Consider the following 19,322-nt stretch of genomic DNA (forward strand, 5'->3'; position numbering starts at 1 on the left):
CGAGTCCGCAGTCCCGGGGCCAGCTGAGCTCGCCAGGAATGCGGAACTAGCGCCCCCCCAACACACCCCGCCTTCTGTCAGATCAAGAAAGAACGCCCCTCGGCGCCGATAGTGCTAGAAAAAGCTCAGGCCTCCTCCGCCCCAGCAACCGGGAAGGGGGAAGGGAGGCGGAGAGAAGGGGAGCTCTCTCTGGAGCTGCGACTCCCGGAGGCTCAGCTAGCCCTTCTCGCATCAGCTCCTGCTGCTGCGGCAAAACCCAGGGCGGCGGTCAACGTACACAACACTACCCAAACCAGGAGGAACGCCGCAGAGACCCCCGCAGACACCAGGCAGGCCGCAAAGGCATCGGCACCGCCCCGCGGGCGCACTGACGTCCAGGGGCCCCCCGATGTCCTCTTACCAAGACCTCCACCTTTTCCTCCTTCTCCTCCACCGGCGGCCACCCTTATGCGTCCCGGAAGGCACCCGGCTGAATTTCTCAGCTGATGGGCGGTGGTTCAGACAGCAGCCGCCTCCCTGCTGCGTTCGCCCTGCTGCAGAGCCCAGGAAAAGAGGCGGGGCCTCGGCCTCTCTCATTGGCCCCGAGCGCTGAGTGACATCCTCCCTTTCCCTCCTGGCCCTCCCTTTTTTCTGTGCGAAGCCAAAGGGTACGCGACCTGAGCGCGAGTGCAGGGAACATATTTTAGCCCTTCTCTCCTTGCGTGCTGTTCAGATATTTGCCAAAAGGAACAAGAAGGTTATCAGTCGGTCTCCTTTACCAGAAAGAAAGCAGCCTCCGCCCTTGGAGGACACAAAAGGCCCTAACCTGTTTGTATAATCCTTGCTGTGACTAAATTGCATTTCATTGCTAAAAATATCTATTTTTCATGGACCCTCTTGTAGTTACGGCAATAAACATCCAGAACTTCCATTCACAAATTCACCATTAGTTAGGGAAAACGCCGCCGCCGAGGCCCAGGGTGGAGTCAGAGATCCCGCCCTATCTGCTCATTTTTCTCCTCCTATAAATAGGAAGACAGCTACTATTGTTTTTTGACTTTGTGCTGACGGAGACTTAAGATTTCAGTTTTCTCTCGAAAAATGTAAGGGCACGCACCATCCCAGAAGCCGAACTGCATGGTTAAATGAAAAGTAATAATCTATGGTGTGACTATAGAAAGATAGCCAATAAACATTTATTTATTAAATTCTTTCCAAATGCCAGATGCTAGGGACACAAAGGCCAAAAAACAACTCCTGATCTCAGAAAGCTCAGTCTAAAGGGAGGTGGGGCAGGAAGAGGAAACATATAATTAACTAAGTAAATATAAGATACAAAATATGTGTGTGTCTCCCTACGTGTGTGTCTGTAATCTGAAAGTGTAATCTGCATTAGCAAATGCGAGGAACAGGCAAAGCCCTCCTGTAGAAAGCAGAATTTGAGGTGTCTCGAAGGAAAGGGTCAGGAGGTGGGGGAGTGGACTAAGAAGTAGGAGTGAGGGAACAGAGCTTGGGGGAGAGCCAGTGAAATGGAAGATAGAATATGCTACTTGTGCGTAAGTGGCAGTCCTGTGTAGTTGGGTCAGAGTGAACAGTCGGGGAAAAATGTCAGAAGACTGGAAAGATATAAAAGGTCAGGTCGCCAAGGCTTTAGATGACCTGAGATAGGCAAGTCTTTTTCTAATCCTAATGCCTGGAAATTCAGGTAGGTCAGACAGGGCTTTGTTTTTTTTGAGAAATGCTGTCTGAAATATAAAGATAATAGATGTTTTGCTTGACGTGAATAAAATGTAGATAGTTGGTGAGGTGGTCAACTTGGAAAGGTTACAGGAGTGAGGTCACTGTCTGGGACCTTGGGTAAAGGCTCATTGTGCCTGATTGAAAAACTATTTTGATTGCTTCTCCCCATAGAAGGTAAGACATATCCATTGATACCTCCTTGTGGCCATCTATTAGTAAAGGGGGCAACAAGAAATATTTCCTGCTTGAATCCAGTCCTAAAGTGCACATAACAAGCATAAACAAAATATTAATCAATAAATTAATATTCAATGAATTAATTTAATTAATTGTTAACTTTCATCATGGAGATGGAAGTTATGAACTAATATTTGTTGTAAAATGATGTAGATGAAGCTGAAATATACATAAATACACACATACATATTGTATTATGCATGAAGATGAAGGGGGAGAGAGACAGAGAAAGGTCACTTTATATCAACAATGAATATATATCTATGGATTAATTCTCAGTGTTGATTCACTGACTTCAAGACAAAAGTAGATCCTGGGGGAATGGTAAAATAAGGGAGAATATTGTATAATAATAAATCAAAAGGCACAGATATTTATAGACTATTCAGAAGTTTCATGGTTGTATGGTAGGAACTCTTTCTTTAAAAAAAAAAAGAGGAAATATTTTTTTGATGAGCACTTTTACATGACCAATGAGCTTCCTTCCAACTCTCAAGTTCTATAATTCTGTGAAACTGACTGTGTCTTATTAGAAAGGAAGTAACTGGTCACAATCTCAGATTCATTTTTAAAAACAGCTGTCTGTTCAATCTTATCATGAACTTATTAGAATAGCTATTCTCAAATTATTATCCAAGGATTCCTAGGAGTTCTAGAGTTAGATTTCAAGTGGTTTGCATGATCAAAACTGTTTTCACAATAATAATAAGATGTTATTTGTCTTTTTTTCACTTTCCTCTCACAAGTGTACAATAGAATTTTCCATTGATTTTTGTGAAATAAAGAGTTGGCTGCAATAATGAAGAGAATCTTGTCTATAGAATTGCATTTTTGCCTTTCAATTGGACAAATGTCTGAATATGACTAGGCTCCATGTTTTGCTTCTATTCATTTGGGATCAACAAATCACTGAAGAACTTTTATGTGAATTCTTGACAACAAACACAAGTGGTGTTGAAATACACAGTGTTAAATCATTTTTTAAAAATCTTATGCTTCCCAGCTGTGTGACCCTGGGCAAGTCACTTGACCCCCATTGCCTACCCTTACCACTCTTCTGCCCTGGAGCCAATACACAGTACTGACTCCAAGATGGAAGGTAAGGGTTTTAAATTAAAAAAAAAAAAAATCTTATGCTTATCCAGAAGCAACTGTATTGACTTTTGTGCTGATGGTACAAAAGTAATCTTGAGTAGAACTCCTAGTATCATACCATAAATGAAGGGATGGACTCCATATTGTACTAGTAGTCATTATATTTATCATCCCCATACATTTGCAATGAAAAAAACAACAACAACACAGTTTAACTTAAAAACATCCTTGTTGAAGTAATAGAAGGTTTTGACTTTATTAAATCTCAACACTCGAATATATATCTTTTTAATATTCTGTGTAACAAAAATGGGAAGTACACATAAAGCACTCTGTTGCATACTAAAGGGTGATGGTTGTCTCCAGGAAAACCACTTGTGCAATCATGTGAATTGCCAGCTTTTTTCATAGATCACCATTTTTACTGGAAACCATGACTATCAGAAACACTTTGGTTTTTCAGACTTGCATGTTGGATAGCATTTTCTCAGAAATTAATGAATTGGGGATTGATAATTATTCAATTCCCTGGCAACCAAACCTTTTAATATTCACCCAACCAAAACCCCTTTTTACCCCTTACACTTCCTATATTATATAATGTTTCAGATTCACAACTAACTTTTGTCATCTACCACTACCTTTGTAACTACAACTTGTCGAGTTTTGAGGTAACATCAAAAAATATCCAGTTGGGGGCAGCTGGGTAGCTCAGTGGATTGAGAGCCAGACCTAGAGATGGGAGGTCCTAGGTTCAAATATGACCTCAGGCACTTCCCAGCTGTGTGACCCTGGGCAAGTCACTTGACCCCTATTGCCTATCTTTACCACTCTTCTGCCTTGGAGCCAATACACAGTATTGACTCCAAGATGGAAGGTAAGGGTTTAAAAAAAAAATATCCAGTTATCAAATGCTTTTCTCTTTTCCAAATACATTTGTGTGAGGCTGAATTTTATTCAATCACTTCAACCATGATAACACCTAACAATAGAATAAATTCAGAATTAGATATGAGAATCCATTTATTTTCTATTGAACCAGATATTTAAAAGATTTTTCAAAATGTACAAGAGATTATTTAAAAACAATAACAATTCCTCTCCTTAATTTTTTGATGGAAAATTTAATTCTTTTCATTAAAAATGTTATATCATATAATGCTATTTTTTATTTTATTATTATTTTTGAATTGATAAATATCTTAAAATTGTATCAGTTTTAATTTCTAATATGATATTGACAAAGATCACCCATATAAAGTATGAAGATAGAATTAATTCTCCTTTTGTCTATTTTTAATTAATCAAATCAAGAACTTAAAGTACCCCTTTTTAGCACCAAGCTAACCATTAAGTAAGAGAGTTCACAAGTTATTTATTAGCTCACACTTCCAAAGGCCACAAGTACTTCCCTTCTCCCCTACCTGGGGGCAGTGCTTGGCAAATTGGGAGGCTGTGATTGGGTCCCTTGAAGTAGGGGAACAACAGGAAATGACATCCAGAAAACCAGCCCAAGCATTCTGGGATTCTCTCTGCACTGGTAAGGTGGGCTAGAGGAAGGATTCCTTCCTTCCTTGTCTTTTGGAGAGATTCTTCCCTTGGATTCCGCTTTGGTGAGTAGAGCTGAAGAGACATGCTTTTCCTTGGAGTCATTCTGCATTGATGGAACTCTGGCTGAAGACACCACTGGGACTTCCGGCTGAGGACTACCAGGAAATCCACATAGAGATCAGGACTTGGGGAAGCCACTGCCAGGGGCTGAGCTGGATTTCACCAGAGGAGCACTTAGGGCTGGTAGGCTAGACCAGGCTTTTTCTCCTTTTGTGATAATGAGATTAAATCTACCCTGCCTATTCTCAAATCTAATCACCAAAAGAGTAAACAACTCCACTTAAATCTCAAGTGGGGAGGTCTGTGACCCACCTGTGCAAGAATGGATGATGAATCAGAATTGACTGACTGCCCCCTAGGCAGTCCTAAGAAAAGCATCTGTTGTGATGAGACACATAAACTAAGAGGAAGGCACAGGAAGTGATGAAAGAAATGGCATAAATAAATTGAAAGAACTTCCTGGACTTGCCCCAATGGCTCTTGGCTGCTCCATTCTCCTGGTGGTGGGTGACTAGGACCTGGAGAAGTTCTGACACCCGGCTGAGACCTTGTTAAGTGAGACTGCTGTTAATTTCTCCTTTGGAATTACACCTGGTGAGTGTAAATACTAAATCTTCTTGGACTTCTCAAAAGGAACTGTTCTTTCAAAAGGACTCAGTGACTGAAGCTTCTACTTCATTCACCTCTGGGGCCCTCCAGCCTTGAGCTCAAGGCTGAGCCTCCTCTGGTTGAGGACTAATTAGATCTACCTGGCTTAAACTAGGGGGCAGGAGCAAATTACTCAGTGTGTTACATTACTTATCCTATTATCTCTCTGATTTTCTTATTTTTTCTTCCTCTTTTAACTTGTAAATAAACTTCCATAAAAGCCATTTTGACTTGAGGTTATTTTTTAATTGGGGATTGATAATTATTTAATTCCCTGGCAACCAAACCTTTTAATATTCACCCAACCAAAACCCCTTTTTACTCCTTACACTTCCTATATTTCCCACTTTCACTATCACTACCTAATCGTAAATAAAAGCTGCTTACAGTCATTTTTTCCTTAAGGGCTAATATTTTATAAATGGGGACCACTTTAATAACTCATATTGAGTCAAAACCTAGTTTAATTTTTACAAAAGAAAAGCTATATGTTTCTCAATACTTTTTAAGAATATAAAGGGATCCTGAGAAAAATCTTGAGAATTACCGAGTTGAAGAAATAGTCAAAATCAATTAAAAAAGAAACAATAAAAATGAGATGACTACAACATGATCCATTCAAACAAGTTGCGTGTAAAAAATGGAGAATGAATAAATCAGTATATATATGTGTATACACTTTGCTTCTTTTATTTCTTATAGGTTTTAAAATGAACAATCATTTATAAAAATATAAAGTTAATTGTGAAATATCATAAATGTAGCCAAGAATATTAGAGGCAATATCACTTCACAAAAAAAAATTAACACTGGAGAGAATTAGACTAAAATATTCATAACATTTTTGGGAACTCAAAAAGGGAAAGAGTAGAGAATAGTGATTTTTAAAAAAAACTTTTAAAAAGGGAAAATCAGAAAAATATCAATGAATCATTTATTTATAAAAAAAATTTGTTGGTTACATTAAAATTCCCAGATATCTCCCTCCTTATCTCTCCCCACACACATAATAGAGAAGTCATTTGGCACCTTCTGATTAGAAAATTTATATGCATATCTCTGTATATATAACTATGTCTTTCTTGTTTCCATTTATCAGAGGTGGACGTTCACAAGTTATTCTTCAAACATTCACTCTGTAGATATATATAATATTCTCTTGGTTCTACTCATTTCATTTTTCATAGTCAATAAATCATTTAAAAATAATAGAAGAATAGAGGAACTCATAAGTGGCAAAGACAAGATAGGTAATGGAATCACCACATCACATATAAAATTTTTAAATAGCAATAAACTAATGGAGATTCAATTTCAAATGCTGTCTTTTTTTTCTTGGTCTTTTTTTGTATAAGAAATTGTCCATTTTTGCTTACATTTGTCAAGTTTATAATAATTAGGAAATTATTTTAAAAAATAGAACTGCTCAGTTCACCAACTAAGACTTCTCAACCCTGTCCCTTGCCAACAACATCAACTGCCCTAGACTGTGCCCATAGGTACAAAAGCAAGTATCTTGGCCCCAGCCCAACACCCCAACACCCAGAGTCCTGGCCCTTATTGCTTCTCTACCTGATGAGCAAAGAAATCAATACTCCTGAGTAGAAACCAGGAAGACTGATGATTTAAATTCTTATACCACCCACTTCAACTCTTATGATTAGCCAAAACCCCATAATTTATCCCTTTCTTTATCCCCATGTTATTTATTCATGAGACACATATAAGCAAACAAACCCTTAATCACAAGACTGTTTCTCTCATTTCCATCTTCCCTAGTCCTTCCCCTTTCTTGACTCACTTCATCTGTGCTTGCCTCTTTCACTATACCCTTCAGAATTTTGGTTACATGATGAAAAAACTTCTCATGTTAGACCTCTATGTTTCACTCTTCTATCTACTTCCATATGCAGAATCTGGCTTCTTTCAGAACAAAGTGCATCAATGGCCATCTCTTCGGGAACCCATTATAGCTTCTCCCAATCCCCTTAATATCCCAATCCTGGAAATTAAGAAGGAATACTCTTTGCTCCTCCTTGCCACTTCTGGACTTTGCCTTTGTTACAATCATTCGGCAACCTCTTGTCCTTTGAAGTTTATTCTATTAAATTTCCCCCTAAATACAAATCATATGGCTATTGTCTTCTGGATCCCTTGTCATTTTTCCTCCTTTCTCAGAGTTCAATATATGGTTCATTGTCTTCTCCCTTCTCCACTAATACCAATCCTTATACCAGGGAACTTCAAAATTCATGTTGTATGAGATGACATGGCTTAAAGATAATAGAGACCATCTAGGTTAGCAGAGGCAAGTTTTAATCTTTCTCATGAGAAAGGGGTCATGCCCTAATAGTGATGCCCAACACATGGGTGCAGATACAAGCACTTTATAGATTCCTGCCGCAAGGTACCCTCCCCTCTCTGTTTGATACCCCACGATCTGGGGACCAAATTTATAATCTAGGTGCAAAAGTCTAGCCAATTAGAAAATGACAGGTTACACAGCAGGAGCCCCAATATAGCATGGGCTTCGTCATGAGTTTCAACAGGCTGGGGGTAGTGAGGAGGTTATGAAGAGGTAGCTAAGTCCTAAGGAGTGACTCTTCTAATTTCTAAAGGTGAGAGGAGATAAGGAGTGTAAGACTAAAAATGAATACTCCAAGTATTTAAATTTTATAGGATTTAATAACAAAAGTGAGAGAGAAAGGGCTTCCTTCAGCTGAGTGAGCAGAGCAAAGAGCCCTCTAGAGACCCAGCCTGCAGTACTGGAGCCAAAGAAAAAAACTCAAAAAGCCCCCGAAGTATCAGATTTTCAGCAAATTTATTAATAAACCCACGCTAGGGCAGAACACAGGGATCCCAGACAAGGGAACCCTGGGAAAAGTAAAGGATGCTGAGAAATGAAGTCCCCAGGGTACAAATTTTTAAAATATACAGGTAGGATCCTCTAATGGTTTGTTCTCTGAGATAATAAATCTCTCAGCTCACTGGGCCTATGAGAATAACAGAATGCGGGAGAAGTTGTTTAATGGGATCTATGGAATCCCGCCCTGAGAAGAACAAATTAATCCTTTTCTCTTCACACAATGTTGAAATAACTTTTGCTTAGAATCCAAATCCTATTCCGCCATTTAAAAGCAACCACATGTAGGATCATTATACCTTGAATCTTACCATTACTTGTAAGTACTTGTACTTGGCTAAGACCTTCCTGAGTTGCTAACTATTCACATTTATGAACATTCTTATACATTTATATTTACGATCCGGTCTTTTGACACTTGCTTATTTATGCACAGTGTTGGCTAGTTATCAGTTTGTGTTGAGTTTCACGTCCCTTTTTGTGTTGTATGAATGCACATACTTACCTTTTCTTCATTTCCTGTTGTCTAGCTTCTCGAGTAGATTCTCTTCCTTGATGAGTTTTATGTAATGTGGATGCAATTTTCCCTATTGTGCAATGTTAATGTGTTTTTCTGCTATCGCCGCACTAGTCTTACAAGCCCCATTCCTTGTCCTTCTTGCAGAGTTCATGATTTGTTTTGTTTTGTCTATTTCTGTAGCAGTTTGTGTTTTAAATTGATCAGAACATCCAACTGGTCATTGGTCAATAATTGCTTTTGTGGTGAAGTTTCTGTCGTGTTTTGATTTTGCATGTCCATGGATTCTTTTTCTGTATGTGTTGCAGATTTGAGGTTTGTCTTTGCTTTTTCTTGTGATTTTCTTTATGTGTTTGATTTTGCTTTTCCCCATTATCATGTTTCTTGTATTCTCTTTCCATGTCTTTTGTTTGTAAACATGTCTGTTTGTATATTGTTTTGATTCTCCTCTATTGTCTTTGCTATTTCGGTCCCATAAATGTCATTTTTTATACTTTGCAAGTCTTTCTGTAACTGCATTTCTTCATCTAAGGTTTCTTTGCTTTCAGTCATTGTTCCACCATCCCCATCCACTATTTTAAAATCCCAACTTTTGTCTAATTGACTTTTTGTCCCTTTCTTGCCTTTGCACTCTTTTCCTATGATTTTGAGTGCTAACACAGAGTCCTGGCTTCATGTACTAGCTTGTGTACCTGAAAATTTTGGCTTGGCTCCTTGTGATAAGTACCTCTCCATTGTACCCACGTCTGGTAATTTTTTGTGTGTATTTCTTGCATTTCCACATTCATGATCACAGCATCTATCATTTTTCCTGGTATAAGAATTATTTTGATTGTATTTTGAATTGGAATACCTATTGGAGTAAATTTTCCTTTGGTCATTAGTGCTCCTTGGGTTGTTGAAGTTAATTTGTTATTTATACCAACAATTTCTTCAAAATGGCCTCTTCTCCCACAAAGATAACATTTTTTTATGTCAGTGTTCTGTCTAGGTTGGTATTGTGACCTATTCATGTTGTTCCTAGCTTGTAGGGTTGCTAAATTTTTCATTTCCTCTATCTTTATTCATTTAAGTGTAGATTTTGTTTCTTTTAGTTGCTTCTTAAGGTCACTAATGATTTCGTCCTTAGATTTCTCACTCTGCTTATTCTTTACTATCCCCTGTGATCCTGACTGGATATAGATTACTATTTTCCTTAATTTCTCCAAAGCAATTCCTCCCACCCAGGACACTGAGTCTGGAAGTAAGACTTGATGGGTAAACTACTTTTGTTGTGAGGAAGATTAGATTAGCTAGTGATTAGGAATTAAGTACATAGCAGGAAGGAGCTGGAACTGGGAATTCCAGGTTGGAATGAAGGAGCAGAAGAGGTGACTTGGCCCTGAGTGAGGACTCCATTAGTGGTGGGCAAAAACTGTTGCCAGCCTGGGAGACCTCAGAGCAAAGGACACCCTGTTTCCTGTTTTCCCCTGGGATCCTGAGTGTGGCATCTAGCAAAAGGACAAATCTACAGAGCCAAGGGAGGAGGAGAAGTTTGAGAGCTGGTGGACAGTGCTTCAAGCAAAACCTTCTCAACTTGGTTCCTGAGACAACCTAGCTCCTGGCATCCAGAGATCATCAGTGGATTGTAGGGAGAATCCCAAAGCCACAAAGCCCTAGCCGTACTCAAGCCTGGCAGGTTCCAGGTTTTAGGCAGAAACCCAGAGACTCCATTTATAGCTCCTTGGGCCCTGTTAGTTTAGATCACTTAGATTAGTTTAGTAATAAGTCCTTCCCTTTCCCTGTGGGGTTTTATTATTAGGTGTTAAGGTTTTAGAGTAGACATTCCTATCCCTCCTTTTGTTGTTCCTTATTAAACCTAGTTTCATCCTGTTACCTTGTCAGTTGAATTTAATGCCTCGGGCCAGAGTGACAGTTGGCTGTGATTTTTCAGTTGGGAGTGGCTTAGCTGTCTTCAATGTTCAGTTTTAGTCTCTCTTAAATCTCAGAGTATGTTCCCACAAACCCCTTAGTTAATTTATAATATCCCGTGACCCCATTATCTTACTTATATTTCCCACACTTTCCTTGATGAATTGCCTGCATATGTGCTGCAAGTTTTGCTCCCCCAAATCAATGAACCTGAGAATGAGTTCCCCAGCTTCAAGGACCTGATCAAGAAAGGTATTGGGATGTTCTCCAACTTTCTCTGTCAGTGCCTCAAACTGAGTCCAGACATTTGGTCTTTTAGCTAATTTCGCCATTCCCTCCACTAAATCCTGCCTGCAGAATTTCAAATAAGTGTGGTTTTGTGGTTTCACCAACTCCATATTGTCATATACTTTAGGCCATGATGTCAGGTGATTATTTTCTCTGATCTCCCTAATAAATTGTTGGGCTTGGAATGGGCTAAATAATTCTCCTAGAAGAATCTTCACATCCTGGTAAGATGGATCGTAAATTTTGATTGCACACCTAAACTCTTAAGCATTGTTAGGACTGTGAGTTCCAGTCTCCCATTCTCTTTTTTAGACTGTCTAGGTCACTGCTGGTAAATGAGGTATGTATTTTTAAATGGATGATCCCCTGGTCTCCCTTTAAAATTGCCTTATCATGTAAAGGAAGAAGAAGAATGGTTGCTTCTACCCCTTTTACTGTGGTGTCTTTGCCTTCATTGTCATTGCCCTGCTTTGTCTGTATTCTCTTTATTAGTCTCTGTCATTATCAATATATTGTCCTTGCCATTTGTCATTTCTCCCATCTTTTCCCCATCTTGGCTTTTTCTTCCTGTATCATTTTAGCTAATTCAGCTTTTAGGGTTGCTAAAGTTACTTGTTCCTCAGCCTTGTGTCCCAATAACTGTCCCATCAGCTTTTTTAGTGCCCAGTACATTTGTAGGAATGAAGCAATAGCTGCCATAAATGATGGAGTAAATGCTATCAGTTTTTCTATTTCCATCTTTAACCAGTTGTAATAATCTATTAAATGAATGAAGTTTAATATGTAATTCGGTATAGTCTCTGTCCATAGTCCATACATCATAGTTCCAAAAGAATACAGCATAACAGAGCTACTCAGTACCACAAATAAAGCTCTTCCTATTTCCCAGGCCATGTTTCAATGTATCTGCTTAGGTAGTAAAGTTTTCTGCTTTGCTATTATTTGCTTTCTGTCCTTGTGAGGCTTCTATAGCTTTTGGGAGGATCTAATCCAAAATGACTGCCGTCTGACTACTTTTTAGTATTCTGTTCAATAAAATGATTTTTTGTGATTAAATCAGGTTCTTTGTTTGGTTTTGGCTCACCACAAATGTATGAGGGTGAGTATTGATGGTAGGGGGTTGTGTATCTAGACTCCCCCCTTGTTAGCTTTCAATGGGCCAGAGCAGCTAATCACTCACCCCCACCCCAGGGAAGACCTATGAGAGAATAAACTCAAAGAGGTTCCCAAACTGGCAAAGCTATAGTGGGGATGTTGAAGGAAGGTGTTAAGGTTCAGTTGTGACCCTAATGGGTTGGATCCCACCCTCAGAGCCAGCTGTGTTGAGACAAGTCTCCCCCACTCCTAAGTTCAAATTAGCTTTTCCCCATCCATCAAGATGGAGTCAGGTAATGGTCTTCCCCTCAGCCTCCAGATCAGTCTTCCTCCCCTCCAAGCCACACCCCAAGCTACCTCTAAAACTAATAACAATTTATTGCAAAGCAAGGGAATTCAAGGATATTTGGGTAATGGATATTGGTGAAATATGAGGAAGAATCAGGATAACTTCTCTATCACCTATGAACTCCCCAACAAGAGAGCAGTTCTGGTTTCTTCTGTAGCTTGAACTCAGAAACTGATTCTCTCTCACCTAACAATATCTTAACCTTAACTCTAACTAACAAAAGGGGAATATTTGAAAGGAAGGGGCACAAGCTGGATCAAGAATAGGTCCCCTGATGCCCGCTCCCAAATGGAGTCCTGGCACTATGGCCAAGTGAAGCACGAGTATCACAGATTCCTTCTGGTTGGTAATGAAGATCTGTAGAAAGAGTTTTGCTGTTGTAGACACCAAAATGCCAGGTATTTTCAGGTTTGGAAAAGCTAACTTCTCCCAGATCCTCCCAGCCACCCTTCTTCACCAACCCCCTTACCACCAAGCACCAGCCCAAGTCTTCTCTGGAGTCTATTTTTGACAGTTAGGACCTTCAGAATTCTCTTCTAGACTCCTCTTGCTGCTGTCCTCTCCCAAATGGAATTCTCTCAGGGTTCCATGGGGTCGGCTTCCAGTCACCTTCCAAGATGAGTGCTTAGTGATCCTTGATTTACCCAAATTCCACACTTAACAGTACCTACTTATGTTATGAAAAACTCTGACTTTCTTCATGCCCATACTTTCTTATCATTCTATTTCCCATTATACTATAAACTCTCTAAACCTATTCAAAACCCATGCCTGTGTTCTTACCTTGCCTCTCTCTTTTTTGTTTCTGTTTTCAAATAGTCTCTCAAATAATCAGGAGTCACATCTCCCCACATGTATGTAGTATTATTTAACTTGGGATGACAACTAAGCTCACTTGGGGGTGTGTGGCTATGCTTTTTTGGCTCAATAAAACATATTTGTCTACATATGCCTAAATAGATATACATGTGTATATATGCACATGCATGCACATGTATATCACATACATGCATATGTATATGTATGTGTATATACACACACAAATATCTGATGTGGGTCTAAACTTAAAGAAGAAAATGTACCTGCATATATAAATATGAGAATCCTGGCATATAGTAGATACTGAATATATTATGTTCATTGATTTATTCATTGATGGCTGAAGAGGTGATAAACTTAGGATGATGAAGTCACAGAAAGAGTGTAGGGGCAGAAGAGAATGACTAAGATAGACCCTTGTGGAACATCCACAGTTACAGGGAATGATATTGACAGTAAGTCAGCAAAGGAGATTGAAAAGGGACGTTCAGATAAGTAGGAAGTGAACCAGGAGAAAGTAATGCCATAAAAATCCAGGAAGAAGAGGGTATCTAAGAGGAGATTACTATCAACAGTGTAAAATTCAACAGATATGTTGAGAAAATGAGGAGTGAGACTAGATCATAAAATTTGTCAGGTAAGACCATTTTTGGCACTGGTAATTTTGGAGTGAATACTTTTAGTTGAAATTGGAAGTCAGATTGTTAAGAGTTGTAGAATATTTGAGATAAGGGAAACTGGAGGAAGTGAATGTAGATAGGTATTTGTAAGTTAAGACAAAATGATAAGGGGAAGATAGCATGAAATCTCCAGTTATCCACTCTACTTTGAGCTAGACAGATTTAATTAGAACCATTCTAATTCAATTGCAACTAATTGCTGCAAAGAGTAGAGTTTTTTCCAACAGAATTTAAAAGATCAACAAGTTTTGCCAAGAAAGAAGAGTCACCAACTGTCACAATTTCAATCACGTGTGGGACATGGAAGCAAGATGAGAGAACCACCCTGATGGCTTAGATTTCAGTATAGGAGTCTGAGGAAAGTTTGTTGAGAAATGGAAAAATGGACAAAATTGCTCTTCCTAGAAAGACCAAGCACCACGATACCAGAGATCAAAGCAATTTTTTGGAAGGACTTTAGTAGCAGAACAGTGAGCCCCAATAGGAAAACATCTTCAAAGAGGTAGAGCTGTTTTCTTTAGCCAATATGGACTATTTGGTCACTCATGACAACCTGAGTACATTTCATATGAGAATGGAGGTTATTTTATCAGAAATTTAGTGAAATGAGTCTTTCATGAGGATCTGGTCAAGAATAGATATCTCTCCAGAAAACAAAAACCCTAAATCTGACCTCATCACTGTCTATTCATAGGTTGTTTCAGCTAAGACTTGTAGGGCTTCATTCAACAATGTCAATGGATAATATAGAGTATCCTAAAGCACTGGATTGTAGATATCAAGTGATATTTCCATTCTAGTCACAGAAAAACACTTGCAAAAGATAGCTTTATAGCACATGTCGGGGCTACGTCTCTACAGACTACAAATAACTGTATCTTTACTATATCAATTTGGCCTTCAGGTTTCTAAGTTCTAGGAGATGGGTACATGGTAGATACTTGTCTTTAGTGTGTCCAGACCTGGCAAACAATTCCAGATGAGAAGGAACAAGTATTTATTAAATGACTATTCCACTCTAGGCAGTGTGCTAAGTGCTTCACAAATATTATGCCATTTTATAATGATGTACTTCTTATTGCATCATCAGTAACTGGGACCAACTCTAAGCTGTTTGAAAAATACAGAAGGTAGGCAGGTAGGGATAAATACCAGAAAAGTTGATAGCCCTTCCTTTTATTAAATAAATCATGTCAATATGACCATGTTACATTTAGTTATAGCTTTGGAAATGCATTCGTATATGATCTCATGTGATTCTGACATTAACTCTGGCTTCTTATTTATAGTTTATATAGATGGAGAAACTGAGACTTCTTGAGGTTTAGTCATTCTGGTTAAATTTCTTAAGAGGCACAAAACTAATAAGTGCAGGGACAACAACCAGCACTCAAGTATTTTAGCACTTTAAAATAGAGAGTTCTTCCTACTACATTTTGCTGCTACCCTGAAGGTAACTGCTTATAAGTGAATAGAATGGGCCTAGAATCAGGAATCCTTGTGTTCAAATTCAGGTTTGGACAATTCTTAGATGTGTGATCCTGAACAAGTCGGTTAACCAATGACTAACTCAGTTTTCTCAATTATAAAATGGGGAGAATAACAGTATCAAACTTATGGGGTTGTTATAAAGATCATATAATATATTTGTAAAAAGTGCTTAGCATAGCACTTGGCACATAGTAGGTTATTATATAAATATTGATTCCCTTCCTATTTCCCCTTGTCATCCCTAAAGCAACTGAGTTTTTTGAGATGGGTAAAATAAAAAAAAATCACAATATGATTATTATTACTTAATGCTGTTGTTTAGATGTTTTTTGAAAGCAGACCATCTCTTTCATTAGCTCCCCTTCAAAATTCAGTAGCATTGTAAAAGAATAGTGACTTTAAAGTCACTATGTTCGAGTTCTTTACACAGATCTGCCATTGTTTGACTTTCCAGAATACCATTTAGTCTTTTTAGATATCAGTTGTTTTTTTTTTCATATAGAAAATAGGAAAACTAGACTAGATTATTTAATGTCTATTCACTTCTCAGAATTTATGATTTTTTCCTTCTTTCCTCCATCCTTCCTTTCCTCTGCTCCAACCTTCCTTCCTGCTAGCATGTTGTGTTCATAGAGAACACTAAGGGACATTAGAGTATAAGGAAATGCATGAGGAAAATAAAGAATTCAGTCGACATAATCTTTACTTATTATTATTAGAATGTGAGTGTGAAATCTATATTAAATCTACTCTTTTAGGTTTTTTTAAAAAATGGATTTATTTACAATTACCTTTCCTTCTTTGGAAGAACTTTGTGTCTTCCTTGTACTATATTCCATTCTACATTATAGCTATTTTAATAGAATTGCACGTGTGTGTGTGTGTGTGTGTGTGTGTGTGTGTGTGTGTGTGTGTGTATCATATCACCTAGTAAAATATCTTTGGATCTTCCTCAGAATCTAGCATAGTTTTTGCATATATTTGGCATTTAATAGTTATTGATTAAATGAATGAGTGAAGAAAGAGTTTGTCTCCTGCTTTTGGGAAATGATCTTTAAGATCATTGTGTAAGGGGCAGCTGGGTGACTCAGTGGATTGAGAGCCAGGCCCAGAGATGACGGTAGGTCTTGGGTTTAAATCTGGCTTCAGCATCAGACTCTTCCTAGCTGTGTGACCCTGGGCAAGTCACTTTACCTCCATTGCCTAGCCCTTACCACTCTTCTGCCTTAGAACCAATACACAATATTGATTCTAAGACAGAAGGTAAGGATTTAAAAAAAAAAGATAATTGTGTAGCATTATACATTGCTACATAGTAATACTAGGTAGCATTTATTTAACACTTTATAAATATGGAAAGTGCTACATAAATGTCTCCACCTAGATTCACATGCTCTCCTCTACTTTACCTCAGTTACACATAGGGCTGTTAATAACCTTATTTATCCAAATCTATACTAATTTGATGATCTAGAACTTAGAAGAAAAATCCTTCTTCCATTTCTCTCTCTCTCTCTCTCTCTCTCTCTCTCTCTCTCTCTCTCTCTCTCTCTCTCTCTCTCTCTCTCTCTCCACTCCTTCTCTCATCCTTCTCTCTTCCTCTTTACCATGACCTATAATCATATACTTCTATTCCTCCCTCACTCCTGCTATTTCATCCTCCATTACTGTTACCTAAAGTCACTTTTCCTTTTCTTACTCTCTCTGTCCATCCTCCTGCTCTGGTCTCATTTTTTCCCCTTTCTAGTCTAGACTATATAGTAAGTAACCAGTTTATATATCCATCTTTTACCTGTGAAAACAACTAGCTCATTCATTGGTTCTATTGCCAGGCCTAGGGCCAGAAATACTTGGTTTCAAATTCTGCTTTAAATACTAACTAGCTGTGTGACCCTGGGCAAGTAATTTAGATTCTGCCTTGATTTCCTCAACTTTGAAACAGTGAAAATGATACCACCTGCCTACCAGGGTTGTTGTGAAGATCAAATGAGATTACTGAAAAGTACTTAGCATGGTGTCTGGTATATAGGTCTTATTTTTAATGATTATTCTAATTTCCTCAGAGATAAGTCATTTAACATCTGTGAAGTTCAGTATCCTCATCAGTAGGGGAAAGGAAATGCATTAATTAAAAACCAACAAACCATCAATAACAATGTTATGATGTGAAGAAGAGATTAACTCTACCCTGCCCATTTTTAGATTTAATCACCAAAAGTGTACACACCCCATCTTCAAGTGGGGGAGGTCTGGGACCCATGTGTGCAATAGTGAGTGACAAATCAGAATCAATTGTAAGCAAAGCTTTAACTATAATTGGTACACATAAATGGGAGGAAGGCACAGGAAGTGACAAAAGGAATGGTCTTCATAAATTGCAAGAAACTCCAGTGAAGAGAGTTTTTTCTCCTTCAACTTGATCCTGGAGGAGCTCTGGCTGAGGACTGAGGACTGCTTTCCCTTAGAACTACCACATGGGTGAGTGAAAAAGGCTGACTCACTTTCTTGGCTTTTTCCTGGAGGTACTAGTCTCTAGAGAGGCCCCTCATCTGGAGGAGGCCTTGTAACTAAAACCCTTGTCATTAACCCTTAGGCCCTCTAGCTGGGGCTACAGGAGCCCTGCCAGAGTAAGCCAGGGCTTGAGTACATAGTCTAGCTCATTAAGCTAGATCTCTTACTCTGTCCTCTTCTCATTTTTCTACTTTCACTCTTTCCCTCTATTTTATAAATTAATTACTAAAAAATCATTTGGAATTAATTAATTAATTTTCTGGCAACCACCCTATAAAATATTCAGTTCAACCAACCATAATTTTACCCTTTACAATGATACCTTTGGTTGATGGTTAAGTCTTGAATTAAACTTTTCTCTCTATTTGAGTAGAACCTTTTTAATAAATTACAGATAAACCAGTTTTGTATTTGGGATTTGGCTTTCAATAAAATAATTTCTCAATACTGTTGATGTTTATTTTCATTAAATAAATTCTCTTAGGTTTGATGGTCTCTTCCTTCTTTCACATACTGAAACCCCCAGTTTTCATCAGATGATGATCCCATTTTACCAGACTTCCTCTTTCTTGTTTTTTAGACTAATTCCTTCTTCTTTATGAATATTTAAATCAAGGGCAACATTAATTCTTCTTGACTCTTTTCCTCTCAGCTATCCATACTCTCTAAGAAGATAGTGAATACAATCAATATTTCTTAAATGAATGTTAAAGGAAAGTTAACAGCACACAAGACTGACCTTCAATGAAATTATGAAGTAGGTAAAGATTTTTCATGGCATAACATCACCTAGAAACCTACTTCTTTCAAGCTGTCCCATGAATTCTTGGAGCTCCTTATGCTCTCTTACTAGAATGAACAACATATAACATTGATAGATTTTCCTTACCTCTCCCATTTCAGCACAACCTAGCCATCCTGTATCCCACTCCTTCAGAGTCTCATTCTCTCATTCTCTGTTAGGAGATAGCTAATCAAATAATTAAACTATGCTAACTTTCTCAAACTATGTAAGTATTTTCATATATATATATAAAATAGCCAACATATAACAGTTTAAGTTTGCACAGTACATGATATAAATTTGATCCTCCTCCTAATTCTGAAGTAGGTGCTATTATTATCCCAGCCTGATAGATGAGAATACAAAGGCTGAGAAAAAATTAAGTGCCTTACCCAGGGTCAAATAGCTAAAAAATGATTGAAGCGGGAAGTTGGGTGGTTTAGTGGATTGAGAGCCACACCTAGAGATGGGAGGTCCTAGGTTCAAATATAGCCTCAGAAAGGTGTGACCCTGGGCAAGTCACTTAACCCCCATTGCCTAGCCCTTACTGCTCTTTTGCTTTAGAAACAATGCACAGTATTGATTCTAAGATGGAAGGTAAGGGTTGAAAAAAATTATTTAAGCAGGAATTGAAATAAAATTTTCCTGCTTTATGTCAGACATCCTATCAAGTGTTACCTTTTGTTGTTATTATTTAGTCGATT

General features: G+C 38.3%; 1 protein-coding gene across 1 annotated transcript in view; it reads right to left on the reverse strand.

Annotated features, from left to right (window-relative positions):
• The window catches only part of STX7 (syntaxin 7), a 57,722-nt gene extending 57,268 nt beyond the window's left edge, over window positions 1-454 (reverse strand). The window contains exon 1 of the mRNA XM_044676996.1: window positions 401-454. The gene's annotated coding sequence lies outside the window, so the exon portion shown is untranslated. The remainder of the gene's footprint in view (window positions 1-400) is intronic.
• Window positions 455-19,322: the final 18,868 nt, after the last annotated feature.

The sequence above is a fragment of the Gracilinanus agilis genome, chromosome 4 (assembly GCF_016433145.1).
Source record: "Gracilinanus agilis isolate LMUSP501 chromosome 4, AgileGrace, whole genome shotgun sequence".
Lineage (NCBI taxonomy): Eukaryota > Metazoa > Chordata > Mammalia > Didelphimorphia > Didelphidae > Gracilinanus > Gracilinanus agilis.